The sequence below is a fragment of the Rattus norvegicus genome, chromosome 15 (assembly GCF_021556685.1).
Source record: "Rattus norvegicus strain SHRSP/BbbUtx chromosome 15, alternate assembly SHRSP_T2T, whole genome shotgun sequence".
Taxonomy (NCBI): Eukaryota; Metazoa; Chordata; class Mammalia; order Rodentia; family Muridae; genus Rattus; species Rattus norvegicus.
Window position 1 is genome coordinate 68,981,037 of NC_141548.1, and position 10,707 is coordinate 68,991,743.

The window sequence follows — 10,707 nt, forward strand, 5'->3', positions numbered from 1 at the left end:
TATATATATATTAAAAACATCTGTGTGACTCATTTTTTTTCAAAGCAGCTTTTTAAATGCATTTCAAATGGCTTTCTGAGCTCTGTCTCTCATGTTATTGTCAAGGTGTTTCCTTGTAGGTGAGACAGAAAATAGGAAAAAGAACACTTAGGTGACTGTGTTTGCCATTTAAAAAATATAACTCCAACTCAACATAATTTTTTTCAGGTTTCTATGTCTTTCACGCTTTTGATGTTTAAACAGTTTATGTAAGAACTGAGAAAAGTGTATTTAAATATGCATGAGAAGGGAAGCAAAACATCTCCTCTTAACCACTTAAAACCTACGTGCATGGGAATGAGTTTGGAAACAGAGGATTGCGCATGCCCTCATTTCTGTGATTAGGAGGAAGTGCCTCCTTTTGCCCTTTGGGAACACTTTCCCTGAAGATTAACAGGCTTACTTTTCCACTCTTGTTGGTCTAAAGGACACATTGAAGTCCTTTAAGCTGACCTGGGTCACTCCTAGTACAACCTGTCTTGTCCATTTTCTGGCCTTGTCTTTGGTCAGGCCTTATCTAGGTCCAGAGAAAAGAAGGAACACTCTGAGGTGTAACCTCTCAAAGGCGGCAGTATGCTTGAGAGACAGTCAAGGGCATGTACAGTTACGTCACTGATGGTGTAAGGAGGAACTTCCCACAGTGTCCTTAATCTCAGTACTAAGATGTTTCAAAGCTAAACTAAGAATGTCTAGGTCCCTATGAAACACTAGGTATCATCTGTCCAAAAGCTCGACATGTCCATGGGAATCAGGCTCATCACATTGTGAGAGCCAAGGGCTGTCAGTTCTTCTTTCACTTTGGGATGAAGATTAGATGTGCTGCGAGTGAGCACATCCAAATTTCATAGCAGTAAAACTTTGGTTTTCATCTCTCAAAATTGGGAGCAAAGTTCCAAGGATCAGACCCTTGTTTCATTCAACCACTGAGCTTCTTTCGGCTTTCCTGGTTCACCTGGTTTACCAGGAAGTTTAGGTAGGAGTGGGGTTAATGACCCTCCTTGTCTATGAAATGAGGAACGGTCATTAAAGCAGCAAAGCTCTGAAAGGCCCCAGGCCTACAACCACCCATGGCCATCATTAATCATTTTCCGAGTCCACTCAAGATGAATCCTGTCAGTTAAACTTAAGCAAGCAGTGTTAGATGGGAACAGGGAACATCACTGGACACACTGCTGTGTGTGCGAGGAATGCAGGTCCTCTCAAAGAGTAGCAAGTGCTCTTAACCACCGACCCGTTCATGCCTGTTTTGGTGTGTTTGTTTGTTTGCCCACACAGGTCCTGGGGATCTGAGCTCAAGTCCTAAGGTTTATGCAAACACTTTACAAACTGAGCCATCTCCCCAAACCCATGAGTCTCTAGTTCTTCTTCTATGAAATGGGAGCAATGTTATCTCCTTTACAGCTGGAAAATGATTTGGAGAATTATTAGTTGACTAATAATTAGAATTTTTAGATGACTAATAAGCAATAAATTATTATCACTTCATTTTAAACATAACTTAAAGTATTACCATTTAAAAATCAAATTCACCTTCCCAGAACCCATTGAATTGGAAAGTTATTGAGGGAGTTAAAATTCTCAAATTCATCATCTTCCAACATTATCAAAACAAACAGTAGATATTCCAGAGGACCCCTAGAGAAGTTTCAGGCAGCTCAAATTGAAGTGTGGGGCAAGAAGCACATTTTCACCTCCCCAGCAAGGAATCTGTCTGTGTCTTTTCCTGTTTCTTGAGCTCTGTGCACTGGGTGGTGCCTAAAGGCTCTTAAGCAGATTTTACTTCATTTTTTTCCCAGTGATGACAAATATTTCAGCATTACTGATTTTCAAATGTGAAAAGGCTAGAAATGGAGGAATAAAATCAGGCCTTCCAAGATTTACCTAAAAATAGCCTTAGGTCTCTTTGTCCTGGTTCCATTGTGCTTAAATATACAGTTTAATCACACCGCAATATAAAAGCACATCATGAAGGTGGTCAGGCCAAAGGCCGCATGCAGGGGGGTGTTTTCACTTAGTTTTCTGTAGAAAGGAATGACTTTAGAATGATTTTCTTTAACATGGAAGATAAAAATACGTGTAATTTCATACTAAAGCTGCTGTGTCCCCACTGTGTGCTGGGCATTCTCTGAGGAGGTGTGGAACTTTCCAAAGACTTACTGGACCCTACCAGAGCCTACAGAGCTGAGAAGCATGGGGGTTGTGGAGGGGGAGAGACATTTCACAAATACAAAAACTAGAAAGCATGTAGGAAGTGCAACAAAGGGTAAAGAAAAGTATTTATGGGAACAACAAAATAATGGAAGGCGAGGACTTCCTGCAGAGACCTTTAGGAAATCACTAGAATGGTGGCATTTTAACTGGATAGGATTTCTGACAGGAGGGACACACAAGGTTAGGAGGATCCTGGAGAAGAGAAGAGTGTGAACAAAGGCATGGCAGCGTCATGTGGTCTGTGGTCTGTGGTGGCTGCAAACACATGGGTGGGTGGAGGTGAAGCACATGCTGTTAACATCGTGGGCATCACTGGGGGTAGGGGTGGGCTCACCGTGTCAGAGAGATCCTGGCAGGATATGAAGGGTCAAGAAGGAAGAATAAGGAAGGAGGAGAGGCTTCAGATGACAGAGATGTAAGAAGAAAGGTCGTTTTAGTAAAAGTGGAAAAAACATATTTCAGGGCTGAGGCTGACTAGAAGCCAAGGGGAGGTGTTGCCAATGCAGCTCAGTGGTAGAATGCTTGCTTGCCTAGCACATGTGAGCCCTAAGTCCAAGTTCTAGCACAGCCCCCAAAGAAGAAGGAGAAAAGAAAAAGAAAAGATGAGGTAGTGGCTTTCTTTCTTCTTTTATTTTATTTTTTTATTTTCTTTATTTTTTTGTCATTTATTTTTTTATTGGATTTTTAAAATTAACATTTCAAATGTTAGCCCCTTTTCTGGTTTCTCATCCATAAACCCCCTATCCCATCTCCCCTCCCCCTTCTTCCATGAGGGTGTTCCCCTCTCCAACCACCCACCCCTTCCTACCTCCCTGCCCTGACATTTCCCTACACTAGGGGGTGGTGGTCCAGCCTTAGCAGGACCAAGGGCTTCTCCTCCCATCGGTGCCCAACAAGGCCATCCTCTGCTACATATGCAGCTGGGGCCATGGGTCTGTCCATGTGTACTCGTTGGATGATGGTTTAGTCCCTGGGAGCTCTGGTTGGTTGGTATTGTTGTTCTAATGGGGCTGCAAGCCCTTTCAGATCCTTCAATCCTTTCTCTAACTACTCCAATGGGAACCCCGTTCTCAGTTCAATGTTTGGCTGAGACCATTCGCCTCTGTATTTGTGACGCTCTGGCAGAGTCTCTCAGGAACAGCTATATCAGGCTCCTGTCAGCATGCACTTCTTGGTATCAGCAATATTATCTGGGTTTGGTGGCTGTATGTATATGGGCTGGATCCCCAGGTGGGGCAGGCCCTGAATGGCCATTCCTTCAGTCTCTGCTCCAAACTGTGTCTCCGTATCTCTTCCTATGAATATTTTTGCTCCCTCTTCTAAGAAAGACTGAAGCATCCACACTTTGGTTGTCCTTCTTCTTGAGTCTGTGGATTGCATCTTGGGTAATCTGAGCTTTTGGGCTAATATCCACTTATCAGTGAGGGCATACCATGTGTTTTTTTTTTTTTGGGGGGGATTGGGTTACATCACTCAGGATAATATTTTCTAGTTCCATCTATTTGCCTATGAATTTCATGAAGTCATTGTTTTTTAATAGTTGAGTAGTACTCTATTGTGTAACTGTAACACATTTTCTGTATCCATTCCTCTGTTGAAGGGCATCTGGGATCTTTCTAGCTTCTGGTTATTTTAAATAAGGCTGCTATGAACATAGTGGAGCATGTGTCTTTGTTATATGTTGGGGCATCTTTTGGGTGTATGCTCAGTCATCAGGGAAACGCAAATCCGAACAACCCTGAGATTCCACCTCACACCAGTCAGAATGGCTGAGATCAAAAACTCAGGTGACAACAGATGCTGTCGAGGATGCGGAGAAAGAGGAACACTCCTCCATTGTTGGTGGGATTGCAGACTGGTACAACCATTCTGGAAATCAGTCTGGAGGTTCCTCAGAAAATTGGACATAGTACTACCTGAGGACCCAGCTATATTCATCTGGGCCTTTCTTTCTTCTTGACAGAGACAGGGTAAAGTGGACGGAGAGAGAAAGTATTGGAAGACAATGGGGAAGCAGTTTTCTTAGTAGGAAATTCTCTGTAACTCAATTTAGCTGGATTCCTCAGCTCTTTGCTCTGAGGTAGGATCCCTGTAGGAAGTGGTGACACATTCATACCAGGTACCTGGTGACTTCAACATGAAGAGGGTTACTAAGGTGTACATAGGAATGGTGAGGTGATAGGACCACCCCAAGCCCTGAGTGGCAAAGGCAGCAAGTAGTTCCTAGCACCTGAAGGAAGAATACAAAGTCCCTTCCATGGGGAAGCCACAATAATGTTAAAGTGAAAACTTTTATAATCAAATGGAATATTTTATCCTATAAAATGGGTATATGTGCAAACAGATTTAAAAATGAGGTTAAAAGAAAGGGTCCTATACATAAACGAATGCCGGATTGCCACTGTCATAATTGACACTGCTTCATGTCAAGCTTGCAAGAGGCCACCAGAGTGAATTTCAACAAGGCCATACATGCATGGATACCATTTTAGTACTAACCACTTAGCCGAAGATTATTGCTTTAAAATATTTGATGTAGAGGCTAAGGGAGATCACTCAGTGGATAAAGACAATTGCTCTACTAACATTAGTATATGAGTTCAAATCTTCAGCACCTGCATAGAAAAGCCAGACATGGCTGCATGTGCCTGTAACTCTAGCATCAGGGTGCAGAGCCCAGGAGACTTCTGGCCAACTAGGACAGTCAAACATCAGGCTACCAGTTCATTGCTCTCATAGCAACAAAGTGGAGATGGATAGAGGAAGACACTCAATGTCATGTCCTTGTTCAACATGTATATGCATGAGCATGTGCACCTGCACACTCTTCTGTACGCATACACACACATACAACACATACATGCTAACACAATGACCTGCACATTCTTGTGCACATATACACAGTACAACACACACACTCACACACACATACTCACACTCACACAACGACTGTCAATATGCCCAATGGTTCACTATGGCTGTGCTGTTCTGCTATTCCTAAATAAGCATGAGTGCACCATGCCGAGCCTCTCTCTTCTTTATTAAGATGGCTATAATTGCTCTGATCTCAACCGTCATAAACTCCTTCTCCCCTATTTCTGGTGACCCCAAGGAAAATATGAGCATAAATGAGTTTCCTGGAGTGACAAGCAAAGTTGGGAGGCAACGTGCCTGGGGCTGAAAGAAACTTGTCTGTCCTCTCTCAGTTTCTTGCTTGTACCACTTGTTATGTGACAGTTTGACTAAAATAGGATAATATAACAAGTTGTATGGCATCTATCTTCCTATAAGCTGCCTGTTGGGTCTTTGGTTCTGCTGTATTTTCATTACCTGACGTCATGTCTTACACATAACCAATTTCAAGAATGAATGAAAATAGTAAACATTATAGTCTCTACTATTTATTGCAGAAGTTTTATAAAAAAAATTCAAAAGAACTTAGAAAAGGTATATCATTTATTTAATATTGAATTTATTTTAAGCCATACTTAGAAGAACTCTATGGGTCTGAAGGTGTTTTTTTCCTCCTTGGTGTGGCTGTAATCTTTTCTCCCCGTCTCTTCCCTAGAGTCAGACCCATTGTGTGATGAGCAGCAGAACACTGAACATGCAGAGTTGGTGGCAGCTGGCAGCACTGGAGAAGCTCTGCTCGCATGCAGAAGATTTATGCCTCTGAGCCGTCTACGAACTGCTAAAAATTGCTTGCTTGTCTGATTTGCCCACGTTCATCAAATAAATGTCAATAAATCTGTAATGGTGAAAATTTTTGCTTAATCAGTAAGAAAATTCTTTATCAATTGCACATGGGGAGAAGGCTGTAACAGAACAGTACCAAACGGGCAGGAGAACGGCTCCATGAAGATGTATACATAAGGGAAGGCCACTCATGTGTTTGTAGTAGAGTCCTTATTTTCAACACCCTGCAATGGTCTGGGGACAGCCATGAGCACAGTAAGTCTGTCTCCTGCTCCAAACATTCTTAAATTTATGTTCTAATTTGCAATAGTGAAGCAAGCGGACTACAAGGAAACACAGGAATCAGGTTATGAGAGAGATATGCTGTAAGAGGAGAGTAGACTGCTCTGTGACAATTGATTTGGACTTGGGCTTGGGATGAAGGGAGAGGAGAGGAAAGGAGAGGAGAGGAGAGGAGAGGAGAGGAGAGGAGAGGAGAGGAGAGGAGAGGAGAGGAGAGAGTACGCACTATTTGGGCTGGATGCTAGAAGATTGGCAGGTCCATGATGCGAGTGAAGCATCCTGTACGCTGTATCAGGCTGACACTTAAGGATGTGCTAAAGGTACAGAGAAAGGATTTGCCTATTGTGTCAGACACTGCAGAAAGGGTGGCATCCGATTTATTTAATGGTCTAGAGGTCACTAGGTGCCCAGAGAGGAGCAGCACTTCAGTAGAATGGTAAGCACGGAACGCGACTGATGCCACTTGAAGAAAGAATGGAGTGAAAAGTGAGGGTCGTAGGGATGGGAGGAGTTTCGTACTATTTTGCTACACAATGCAAAAGGAGGCGAAAGTAGGAAGGTAATGTGGAGTGAGAGAAGATAATGGTCACTTGAAGTAGGACGCAGGACTTTTCTTTTGTGTAAGGAGACGATGGTGCCAGAGACAGGAAGGATCATAGATAGAAACTGAGTGTCAGAGCAGAAACAGGAGACAAGACACAGACAGGAGATGTGATACTGAGAGAAAGAGGCAACACAAGAAGAGAGGGATGTACGAAGCAGGTGGGGCTTTTTGCTTGAAAGTAGGAAGAAAATTCAGTTGATGCTCTTTTGTGGAAAATGGTCAGAACAGTGATAAAGAATCAAGGGAAGAAGGATGCTGTTAAAACACGGCTCAAATAGTGGGAAGGCGAATTCACAAGGAAACGTGTCAGATGCTTATTTTAGGGCTATGGCCAATACTTTGAATGCAACCAATCACCTTAGAGTTCTTGGGTGTCATTTTCCTAAGCAAAGGCTAACATCTTTTATGCAGCTATGTGTTCAAACAAGTTGTTTTGACAGCTGAATATGAAGTAAGAAGAAAGGGACATTTGTTGTGAGTGGTCACTGGAGTGATAGACCATAAAATCTAAGTAAGGAAGCAGGGGCATGAAGGCACAAAAGGAATGACGAATAGGAGGAAGTTGTCATTTGCATGTGTCAAAGGGATAAAAGAGTCATTGGTGTGTGCAGTAGAAGAAGTGAACTGGAAAACTAGGCAGTGGTTTTGAAAAGGTAGTGTGTTGAAAATGCAATCTTAGGAAAAGGAGGTCCAGCGACAGGCCCAAAGTGGGGTCCAGCTCAAGGGGAGGCCCCAAGGCCTGGCACTACTACTGAGGCTATGGAGCGCTCCTAAAACAAGGGGCCTATCATGGCTGCCCTCCAAAAGACCCAACAAGCAGCTAAAAGAGTCAGATGCAGATATTTGTACTCAACCAATGGACAGAAGCTGCTGACCCCTGTGGTTGAACTAGGGAAAAGCTGGAAGAAGATGAGAAGGAGGGGGACCCTGTAGGAGGACCAGCAGTCTCAATTAACCTGGACCCCTGAGATCTCTCAGACACTGCGCCACCAACCCGGCAGCATACACCAGCTGAAATGAGGCTCCCAACATATATACAGCAGAGAACTACCGGGTCTGGGTTCAGTCAGAGAAGATGCACCTAACCCTCAAGAGACTGGAGAGCCCAGGGAGTGGGGAGGTCTTGTGGGGTAAGGATGGGGTGGGGTAGTGATATCCTCATAGAGACATGAGTGGCTGAGGAGGGGCTATAGGATAAGGATCAATCAGACAGCGGATCAGGAGGGTGGATAAAGACTGGACTGTAAAAAACGATTAAATAAATTAGAATAAAAAGTAAAAAAAGGAAGTCACCAAAAATCACCAAAGGAAGTCAGGACTGGAACTCAAGGTCAGAAAGCAGGTGCTGATGCAGAGGCCATGGAGGGATGTTTCTTACTGGCTTGCTTCCCCTGGCTTGCACAGCTTGCTTTCTTATAGCACCCAAGACTACCAGCCCAGGGATGGCACCACCCACAATGGGCTGGGTCCTCCCCACTTGACCACTAGTTGAGAAACTGCCCTACAGCAGGGTCTCATGAAGGCATTTCCATCACTGAGGCTCCTTTTCTGTGATAACTCTAGCTCGTGTCAAGTTGAGACACAAAACCAGCCAGTTCACCTGCCGTGGCAGAACTGTGTCCATAGGTAGATGGCTGATGTGGGATGTAACAAAGGATGACTCCTGTCACCGAGGTTGGGATATGCTATTCTGTGGTCTCACAATTCTGCTGTTGGGATGAAAGGAAAGACAGTAAGGCAAATGAACCAAACCAAGGAAAAGCTACACCAGAAGAGACAGGAGATGCAGCAGAGTGAGAAACATGAGAGAGTGGCTTCGGTGTAAAAATGAGCTCTCTGTATCTTTTTTTCAACCCTAAAGGGGGTACAAGAGCCGTATCCTTAGGGTAAATAGACTTAGGGTAAGTGTTCAGATCTGGAGGGACAAGAAGGCCTGCTGATCATAAATCCATGAACCTAGGATTCTAGAAGGTACTGGCCCATCTAGTAGAGAACAGAGAAGAAGCTGGGTAGGCTCCTCACTGTGTGGGAGGTTGAGTCTGAAAGGGAACAGGAACAAAGCCAGAGTTAGGGGTAGGCACAGAGGGGAGACCATCTTGTGACAGTAGACAGAACTGGACTGAGAGTAAATCTCTTCCCTCTGAGGTCTGCAGAATAAGTCTGTTTTCCCTCACTGTTGCTCTGCAATTGACTTTTGTTAGGGAACGGAGGACCGCCAGGAGTAAGGGAGGAGAGCCTTTGAAGGGACCAGAAAGATGTATTTTACAGGTCATTTGCCGAATAGAGAAATTCACTTCTCTGACCAGAAGGTAAGCCATTCCACTTCCTGACAACTTTTAAAGGGCAGACATCTAAGAAGCAAGGACCCACCCCTTACAAGTTTCCTTCTGGAGACCACCACTGGTAGGAGATTTAGAGAAACCGCGAGCTCTCCTGACTCCACCCATATCCCTCCATCTTAGCTGAGGTCCTGCGGATGTTGGAATCACCAAGGGTAGGAGGAGAGCTGAGAAAATCCAGGAGCAATGGGACTCAGTGTCTCAAAGGAGGAGCGAAGGGCGTTAGCAGCAAACGGTGGAGGAGGCAAGGGCACCCAAACCTGACACTGGGCAGGAGGTCTATGCCTCTGCCTCGCTGAGAACAACAGGAAAACACCACGGGCTTTGACCGAGTTCCGTGGTTACCTTCGGAGTACGGTCAATGGAAACATTTCACCAACTCCCAACCCACCCTTACACCAACAGGAAATAGAAAAAAGAAGTAATTTATCCTACAGAATCCATAGCATATTAAAAAAAAATGGCCACACCAACCAAACTCAGTTTCTGGTTATCAAATTCCAATTTTTACAATTATCATTGTAAGACACAAGGGGGAATTTTTTTTTTCTGTCCCTTACTGATGATTTAAGAAATGAAAGGGGGGAATTAAAATAAGAATGAAATATGCCAAGAACGAAGGAAGAGGGGGAGAGGGAGGGGGGAGGGAGGGGGGAGGGAAGATAAAAGACTTTTCGATTCACAGCTTAGAAAAACATCAAAAGCACAAGGGAATGATTTTTAAAAGGATGCTGCGGTCCATTTACTTTATCAGAATACATGGTGAGGGAAGCGTGAGCCTAGGTCCCCCAAAATACAGTCACTTTCTTCACCCGGAGATACCCCTGACGTTGAGACCGAGAATGAAGATTTATATTTGTAAATCTTTCAAATAATTCTTAAAATAATTCTAAGTAAATTTCAAATTCCAGGTAACATTTACACATTTCAGGGAAGGGATATACTAGGACAGAAGGAAGGAAGAGAGAAGGAGGGAGGGAGGGAGGGAGAGAGGGAGGTATGGAAGGAAGGAAGGAGAGAGGGAGAGAGAAGGAGGAGGGGGAGAAAATAAAAGGCTTTTCTGTTGCTTCCCTTCTTGCCTGTATTACAGCTCTCAGAAATTTGGCTGCTGCTAAGAGTCTTAAGCACCAAGGTCATGGTCCCTGCTCTTTCTTTCTCTTGACAGCACAGAGACACAAGGTGACAGCAGGTTTGCAAAGTTACTGACCCAGAGCACAGAGGTGGACAGCAACAGGCTAGGAGGGTGCCACGGCCTGAGCTCATGGGCCAGTGGGCCGGCAGGAGCAGGGTGTGAGACAACTCAGGCACCCACCTGAGTCTGAGGCTGTGGACCAGAGAGAGGGACTGGGGAGAAACTGAAGCAGAGGCCAGACCTGCGTGCACTGAGGTTGGCGAGATTGCCTTTCACAGCAAGAGTGAAGCTTTATCCTTACCGGGGATTCCACCCTTCCTATTCCGATATCGGAGGGATTTCTTTCTAAGGCCACAGCGACTGTGGACTAAAAAGGAGCAAAAGACCCACTAGTGAGGTGCAAG

At 44.4% G+C, this 10,707-nt stretch overlaps 1 pseudogene; it reads left to right on the forward strand.

The window, feature by feature from the left end:
• Positions 1–702: 702 nt before the first annotated feature.
• On the forward strand, positions 703–1,120 carry Atp5mj-ps2 (ATP synthase membrane subunit j, pseudogene 2; annotated as a pseudogene).
• The last annotated feature ends 9,587 nt before the right edge of the window (positions 1,121–10,707 follow it).